The sequence below is a fragment of the Arachis hypogaea genome, chromosome 2 (assembly GCF_003086295.3).
Source record: "Arachis hypogaea cultivar Tifrunner chromosome 2, arahy.Tifrunner.gnm2.J5K5, whole genome shotgun sequence".
Taxonomy (NCBI): domain Eukaryota; kingdom Viridiplantae; phylum Streptophyta; class Magnoliopsida; order Fabales; family Fabaceae; genus Arachis; species Arachis hypogaea.
The window spans coordinates 16,517,207-16,526,101 of record NC_092037.1 but is presented as its reverse complement, the minus strand read 5'-3'; positions in this window follow the sequence as shown (position 1 = coordinate 16,526,101).

Sequence of the window (8,895 nt, the reverse complement as noted above, 5' to 3'; positions counted from 1 at the left end):
ATAAAATATTGACTCAACAAGTCAATATGATTTCTTAAAGTCTGTCTGGAATGCAAAATGCACCAAGCAGTACTAAGGAAGCTTCATCTGAGGAAGAAGCCTATGATCCTGAGAACCCTTCAATAGAAGAGGTGAATTACATGGGAGAACCCTATGGAAACACCTACAATCCTTCATGGAGGAATCATCCAAATCTTTCATGGAAGGATCAACAGAGACCTCAACAAGGTTTCAACAACAATAATGGTGGAAGAAACAGGTTTAGCAATAGCAAACCTTTTCCATCATCTTCTCAGCAACAGACAGAGAGCTCTAAGCAGAATACCTCTGACTTAGCAACCATGGTCTCTGATCTAATCAAAACCACTCAAAGTTCCATGACTGAAACAAGGTCCTCCATCAGGAATTTGGAAGGACAAGTGGGTCAGCTGAGCAAGAAAATTACTGAACTCCCTCCTAGTACTCTCCCAAGCAATACAGAAGAAAATCCAAAAGGAGAGTGCAAGGCCATCAACATGGCCGAATTTTGGGAGGAAGGAGAGGCAGTGAACGCCACTGAGGAAGGCCTCACTGGACGTCCACTGACCTCCAATGAGTTTCCCAATGAGGAAACATGGGAATCTGAGGCTCAAACTGAGACCATAGAGATTCCATTGGACTTACTTCTGCCATTCATGAGCTCTGATGAGTATTCTTCCTCTGAAGAGGATGAGTATGTCACTGAAGAGCAAGTTGCTAAATACCTTGGAGCAATCATGAAGTTAAATGACAAGTTATTTGGAAATGAGACTTGGGAGGATGAACCTCCTTTGCTCACCAAAGAACTGGATGACTTGTCTAGGCAGAAACTGCCTCAAAAGAGGCAGGATCCTGGGAAGTTTTCAATACCTTGTACCATAGGCACCATGACCTTCAAGAAGGCCTTGTGTGACTTAGGGTCAAGTGTAAACCTCATGCCTCTCTCTGTAATGGAGAAGCTAGGGATCTTTGAGGTGCAAGCTGCAAAAATCTCACTAGAGATGGCAGACAACTCAAGAAAACAAGCCTATGGACTTGTAGAGGATGTTCTGGTCAAGGTTGAAGACCATTACATCCCTACTGATTTCATAGTCCTAGAGACTGGGAAGTGCATGGGTGAATCCATCATCCTTGGCAGACCCTTCCTAGCCACAGCAAAGGCTGTGATTGATGTTGATAGAGGAGAGTTGATCATTCAAGTGAATGAAGAATCCTTGGTGTTTAAGGCCTAAGGATATCCCTCTGTCATCATGGAGAGGAAGCATGAAGAGCTTCTCTCAAAACAGAGCCAAACTGAGCCCCCACAGTCAAACTCTAAGTTTGGTGTTGGGTGGCCACAACCAAACTCTAAGTTTGGTGTTGAACCCCCACATTCAAACTCTAAGTTTGGTGTTGGGAGGTTCCAACACGGTTCTGAGCATTTCTGAGGCTCCATGAGAGTCCTCTGTCAAGCTAATGACATTAAAGAAGCGCTTGTTGGGAGGCAACCCAATGTTTTATAATTAACTATTTTCTTTTGTTATTTTATCTTTTTTGTAGGTTGATGATCATAAGAAGTCACAAAAACAATGAAAAAAGGCAAAAATAAAATGAAAAACAGGAAGAAAAATAGCACACCCTGGAGGAAGATGCTGCTGGCGTTCAAACGCCAGTAAGCCTAGCAGTTGGGCGTTTAACGCCCAGTCTGGCACCCTTCTGGGCGTTTAACGCCAGAAAGGGGCACCAGACTGGCGTTAAACGCCAGAAAAGGGCAAGAACCTGGCGTTAAACGCCAGGAATGGGCACCAGCCCGGCGTTTAACGCCAGAAATGGCTCAAAACGTGAATTTTGATGCCATTTGGTGCAGGGATGACTTTTCCTTGACACCACAGAATCTGTGGACCCCACAGGATCCCCACCTACCCTACCATCACTCTCTCTCTTCTTCCCCATTCACCAATCACCTCAACACCTCTTCCCCAAAAATCCTTCACCTATCAAATCCCATCTTTTCTCTTCACCACTCACATCCATCCTTCATAAATCCCCACCAACCTCACCTTCAAATTCAAACCACTTTCCCTCCCAAACCCACCCATAATGGCCGAACCATTACCCCCTCTCTCCTATATATACCCTTCTTCAACCCTTCATTTTCACACAACCTAAACACCACTTTCCCCCCCTCTTTGGCCGAACACACCACCATCTCCCTCTTCCTCATTTCTTCTTCTTCTACTCTCTTCTTTCTTCTTTTGCTCGAGGACGAGCAAACATTTTAAGTTTGGTGTGGTAAAAGCGTTGCTTTTTCGTTTTTCCATAACCATTATGGCATCCAAGGCCGGAGAAACCTCTAGAAAGAGGAAAGGGAAGGCAAAAGCTTCCACCTCCGAGTCATGGGAGATGGATAGATTCCTCTCAAGGGTGCATCAAGACCACTTCTATGAAGTTGTGGCCTTGAAGAAGGTGATCCCCGAGGTCCCCTTTTCACTCAAAAAGGGTGAATATCTGGAGATCCGACATGAGATCCGAAGAAGAGGTTGGGAAGTTCTTACCAACCCCATTCAACAAGTCGGAATCTTGATGGTTCAAGAGTTCTATGCCAATGCATGGATCACCAAGAACCATGACCAAAGTGTGAACCCGAATCCAAAGAATTATCTCACTATGGTTCGGGGGAAATACTTGGATTTTAGTCCGGAGAGTGTGAGGGTGGCGTTCAACTTGCCTATGATGCAAGGAGATGAGCATCCTTACACTAGAAGGGTCAACTTTGATCAAAGGTTGGACCAAGTCCTCACAGTCATATGTGAAGAGGGCACACAATGGAAGCAAGATTCAAGGGGAAAGCCGGTCCAATTGAGAAGGCATGACCTCAAGCCCGTGGCTAGAGGATGGTTAGAGTTCATACAACGCTCAATCATTCCCACTAGCAACCGGTCTGAAGTTACCATAGACCGGGCTATCATGATCCATAGCATCATGATTGGAGAAGAAATAGAGTTTCATGAGGTTATAGCCCAAGAACTCTATAAGGTGGCGGACAAGACCTCCACCTTGGCAAGGTTAGCCTTTCTTCATCTCATTTGTCACCTCTGTTATTCAGTTGGAGTTGACATAGAGGGAGACATCCCCATTGATGAGGACAAACCCATCACCAAGAAAAGGATGGAGTACACAAGAGACCCCACTCATCATGAGATCCCTGAGATTCCTCAAGGGATGCACTTTCTTCCACAAAACTATTGGGAGCAACTAAACACCTCCCTAGAAGAATTGAGTTCCAACATGGGACAACTAAGGATGGAGCATCAAGAACACTCCATCATCCTTCATGAGATTAGAGAAGATCAAAGAATCATGAGGGAGGAGCAACAAAGACAAGGAAGAGACATTGAGGAGCTCAAGCACTCCATAGGATCTTCAAGAGCAAGAAGGAGCCGCCATCACTAAGGTGGACCCGTTCTTTGATTTCCTTGTTATTTGTTCTTCTGTTTTTCGAATTTTACGCTTATGTTTATCCATGTTTGTGTCTTGTGATCATTAGTGTCTTAGTGTCTATGCCTTAAAGTTATGAATGTCCTATGAATCCATCACCTTTCTTAAATAAAAATGTGCTTAATTGAAAAAGGAAGAATTGCATGAATTTTGAATTTTATAACAGTTTAATTATTTTGATGTGGTGGCAATATTTTTGTTCTCTGAATGTATGCTTAAACAGTGCATATGTATCTTGAATTTGTGGTTCATGAATGTTGGCTCTTGAAAGAATGATGAAAAATGAGACATGTTACTGAGGATCTGAAAAATCATAAAATGATTCTTGAAGCAAGAAAAAGCTATTCAAAAAAAAAAAATTTTCGAAAAAAAAAATCGAAAAAAAAGAAAGAAAAAGAATCGAAAAAAAAAGAGAGAGAAATAAGAGTTGTGATCCAAGGCAAATAAGAGTGTGCTTAAGAACCCTGGACACCTCTAATTGGGGACTTTAGCAAAGCTGAGTCACAATCTGAAAAGGTTCACCCAATTATGTGTCTGTGGCATGTATGTATCCGGTGGTAATACTGGAAGACAGAGTGCTTTGGGCCACAGCCAAGACTCAATAAATAGCTATGTTCAAGAATCATCATACTTTACTAGGAGAATCATTAACACTATCCGGATTCTAAGTTCCTAAAGAAGCCAACCATTCTGAATTTCAAAGGATAGAGTGAGATGCCTAAACTATTCAGAGGCAAAAAGTAAAAGCCCCGCTCATCTAATTAATACTGATCTTCATAGATGTTTTTGGAATTCATTGCATATTCTCTTTTTTTTATCTTACTTGATTTTCAGTTGCTTGGGGACAAGCAACAATTTAAGTTTGGTGTTGTGATGAGCGGATAATTTGTATACTTTTTGGCATTGTTTTTAGTATGTTTTAGTATGATCTAGTTAGTTTTTAGTATATTTTTATTAGTTTTTAGTTAAAATTCACTTTTCTGGACCTTACTATGAGTTTGTGTGTTTTTCTGTGATTTCAGGTATTTTCTGGCTGAAATTGAGGGACCTGAGCAAAAATCTGATTCAGAGACCAAAAAGGACTGCAGATGCTGTTGGATTCTGACCTCCCTGCACTCGAAGTAGATTTTCTGGAGCTACAGAGACCCAATTGGCGCGCTCTCAACGGCTTTGGAAAGTAGACATCCTGGGCTTTCCAGCAATATATGATAGTCCATACTTTGCCCAAGATTTGATGGCCCAAACCGGCGTTCAAAGTCACCTCAAGAAATCCCAGCGTTAAACGCTGGAATTGGCACCCAAATGGGAGTTAAACGCCCAAACTGGCACTAAAGCTGGCGTTTAACTCCAAGAAGAGTCTCTGCACGAAAAATGCTTCAATGCTCAGCCCAAGCACACACCAAGTGGACCCGGAAGAGGATTTTTATGTCATTTACTCATTTCTGTACACCTTAGGCTACTAGTTTCTTATAAGTAGGACCTTTTACTATTGTATTTTCATCTTTGGATCTTTGGATCTTTGGATCTTTAAAATCTTTTGATCTTTGGAACCTTTTTCTTTAGATCTTTTGATCACTTTGGGAGGCTGGCCTCACGGCCATGCCTAGACCTTATGCTTATGTATTTTCAACGGTGGAGTTTCTACACACCATAGATTAAGGTGTGGAGCTCTGCTGTACCTCGAGTATTAATGCAATTACTATTGTTCTTCCATTCAATTCCGCTTGTTCTTGTTCTAAGATATCACTTGTTCTTCAACTTAATGAAGGTGATGATTGTCACGGATCATCACCATTCTCACCCATGAACAAGGTGACTGACAACCACTTTTGTTCTACAAGCGTTCAAGGCTCCAGTGAATATCTCTTGGGTTCTTTAACCGGAATCTTCGTGGTATAGGCGAGAACTGATGGCGGCATTCAAGAGAATCCGGAAGGTCTAACCTTGTCTGTGGTATTCTGAGTAGGATTTAATGACTGAATGACTGTGACGTGCTTCAAACTCCTGAGGGCGGGGCGTTAGTGACAGACGCAAAAGAATCACTAGATTCTATTCCGGCCTGATTGAGAACCGACAGATGAATTCCGCTATGCTGTGACAGAGCATATGCAATCGCTTTCACTGAGAGGATGGGAGGTAGCCACTGACAACGGTGAAACCCTTGCTTAAGCTTGCCATGGAAAGGAGTAAGAAGGATTGGATGAAGACAGTAGGAAAGCAGAGAGACGGAAGGGAAGGCATCTTCATGCGCTTATCTGAAGTTCCTACCAATGAATTACATAAGTATCACTATCTTTACCTTTGTGTTATTTTCGTTCATCACCATTATCATTTGAGTTTGCCTGACTAAGATTTACAAGATGACCATAGCTTGCTTCAATACTAACAATCTCCGTGGGATCGACCCTTACTCGCGTAAGGTTTATTACTTGGACGACCCAGTGCACTTGCTGGTTAGTTGTGCGAAGTTGTGTAATGCCATGGTATTGAGCTACCACGTTCTTGGAGCCATTACCGGGGATTATGAGAGTTGTGAAAAAAGTATTGTTCACAATTTCGCACACCATGTTTTTGGCGCCGTTGCCGGGGATTGTTCTAGTTTTGAGCAAGCTTTTGGTAACATCAGTGCCAAGATCCGGCAACAACATCAAGTTTTTGGTGTTATTGCCAGGGATTGTTCTAGTTTGGACAACTGACGGTTCATCTTGTTGCTTAGATTAGGTATTTATTTTTTTTCGAAATTCTTGAAGATGAGTTCTAGAGTTTCATGATGATTTGTTGAAATCTGGCTGGCTGAGAAGCCATGTCTAATTTCATTGGACCGAGGTTTCAACTTATCACCACAAGAGCTTGTTGATTTTTATCAAATCTTGCTTTTGGAGCAGTGATCTGCTAAGGCTTGGCTGGCCTCTGGCCATGTCTAGTGTTTTGGACCGAAGCTTTCTTTGAGAGCTTGGCTGGCTGTGAAGCCATGTCTAATTCCTGGACCGGAGTCTTAGACTAGCATTGCACTGATTCCTGGAATTCTCATTAAGAATTTTGATACCTTTTTTCACTTCATTTTCGAAAAACACAAAAAAAAATTTTACAAAATCATAAAATCCAAAAATATTTCTTGTTTGAGTCTAGTGTCTCATCATAAGTTTGGTGTCAATTGCATGTATTCATTCATGTATCTTAGTGATCTTCAAGATGTTCTTGATGATTTACTTGCTCTGATCTTTGAATTCTATTGGCTTGATTGTTTTGTGTGTCTCATATGCATTTTTATTTTGTTAGTGTCAGTAGTATACAAACTGCTAAGTTTGGTGTCTTGCATGCATTGTTATTTGATTCTTGTTGCATTTTGGTTTGTCCTTATTATTAAAAATCCAAAAATATTTTTAATTTGTGTCTTTTCAAGTCAATAATACAGAGAATTGAAGATTCAGAACATACAGCAGAGGAATTGCACAGAAAAAGCTGGGCGTTCAAAACGCCCAGTGAAGAAGGACAGACTGGCGTTTAAACGCCAGCCAGGGTGCCTGGTTGGGCGTTTAACGCCCAAAAGGGTAGCATTTTGGGCGTTAAACGCCAGAATGGATACCATTCTGGGCGTTTAACGCCAGGATGGCTAGAAGGGAAGATTTTGTTTTCAAATCAAATTTTTTTTAGTTTTCAAAATCTTTTCAAAATCAAATCTTTTTCAAATCAATTTTCCAATCAAATCTTTTTCAAAATTAACTTCTTTCCATTTTTAAAGATACTTACTATCAATTAATGATTTGATTTAACATTTCAAGTATGTTACCTTTTCTGTTGAGAAAGGTTTAATGTTTGAATCATATCCTTTCTTGTTAGTCAAGTTTCTAATTTTCAAAACCAAATCTTTTTTTTGTTTTTCAAATCATATCTTCTTAATCACATTTTTTTTAATCAATCATATCTTCTTAACCAAATCTTTTTCAAAATAGTTTTCAATCAAATCCTTTTGATTTCTAATTTCAAAATCTTTTTCAAAAATCACTTGATTTCTTTTCCATTTTCATTTTCGAAAATTAAGTAATGTTTTTCAAAAATATTTTCAAAATTTTTCACTTAATTTTCGAAAATGACTTCCCTCCTTCTCACATCCTTCCATTTATGGACTAACACTATCCTTTAATGCAAAATTCGAACTCCACTCTCTCTGATAAGTTTGAATTTTCCACTTCTGTCTTCTACTCTTCTTTTTCTCTGACGCCTAAAGGAATCTCTATACTGTGACATAGAGGATTCCACATTTTCTTGTTCTCTTCTCTTTCTTATGAGCAGGAGCAAAGACAAAGGCATTCTTGTTGAGGCTGATCCTGAACCTGAAAGGACCTTGAAGAGAAAGCTAAGAGAAGCCAAGGCACAACTCTCTTTAGAGCACCTGAACGAATTCTTCAAGGAAGAAGAACAAATGGCAGCCGAAAACAACAACAATGCCAACAATGCAAGGAAGGTGCTTGGTGACTTCACTGCACCTACTCCCGACTTCTATGGGAGAAGCATCTCTATCCCTGCCATTGGAGCAAACAACTTTGAGCTTAAGCCTCAATTAGTTTCTCTAATGCAACAGAATTGCAAGTTCCATGGACTTCCATTGGAAGATCCTCATCAGTTTTTAGCTGAGTTCTTGCAAATCTGTGACACTGTCAAGACTAATGGGGTTGACCCTGAGGTCTACAGACTAATGCTATTCCCTTTTGCTGTAAGAGACAGAGCTAGAACATGGTTGGACTCTCAACCTAAAGAAAGCCTGGACTCTTGGGAAAAGCTAGTCAATGCCTTCTTGGCAAAGTTCTTTCCACCTCAAAAATTGAGTAAGCTTAGAGTGGAAGTCCAAACCTTCAGACAGAAGGAAGGAGAATCCCTCTATGAAGCTTGGGAAAGATACAAACAATTGATCAGAAAATGTCCCACTGACATGCTTTCTGAATGGAGCATCATAGGTATTTTCTATGATGGTCTCTCTGAACTGTCCAAGATGTCCTTGGATAGCTCTTCTGGAGGATCTCTTCATCTGAAGAAGACGCCTACTGAGGCTCAAGAGCTGATTGAAATGGTTGCAAATAACCAATTCATGTACACTTCTGAAAGAAATCCTGTGAACAATGGGACTAGTCAGAAGAAAGGAGTTCTTGAGATTGACACTCTGAATGCCATTTTGGCTCAGAATAAAATATTGACTCAACAAGTCAATATGATTTCTCAAAGTCTGTCTGGAATGCAAAATGCACCAAGCAGTACTAAGGAAGCTTCATCTGAGGAAGAAGCCTATGATCCTGAGAACCCTTCAATAGAAGAGGTGAATTACATGGGAGAACCCTATGGAAACACCTACAATCCTTCATGGAGGAATCATCCAAATCTTTCATGGAAGGATCAACAGAGACC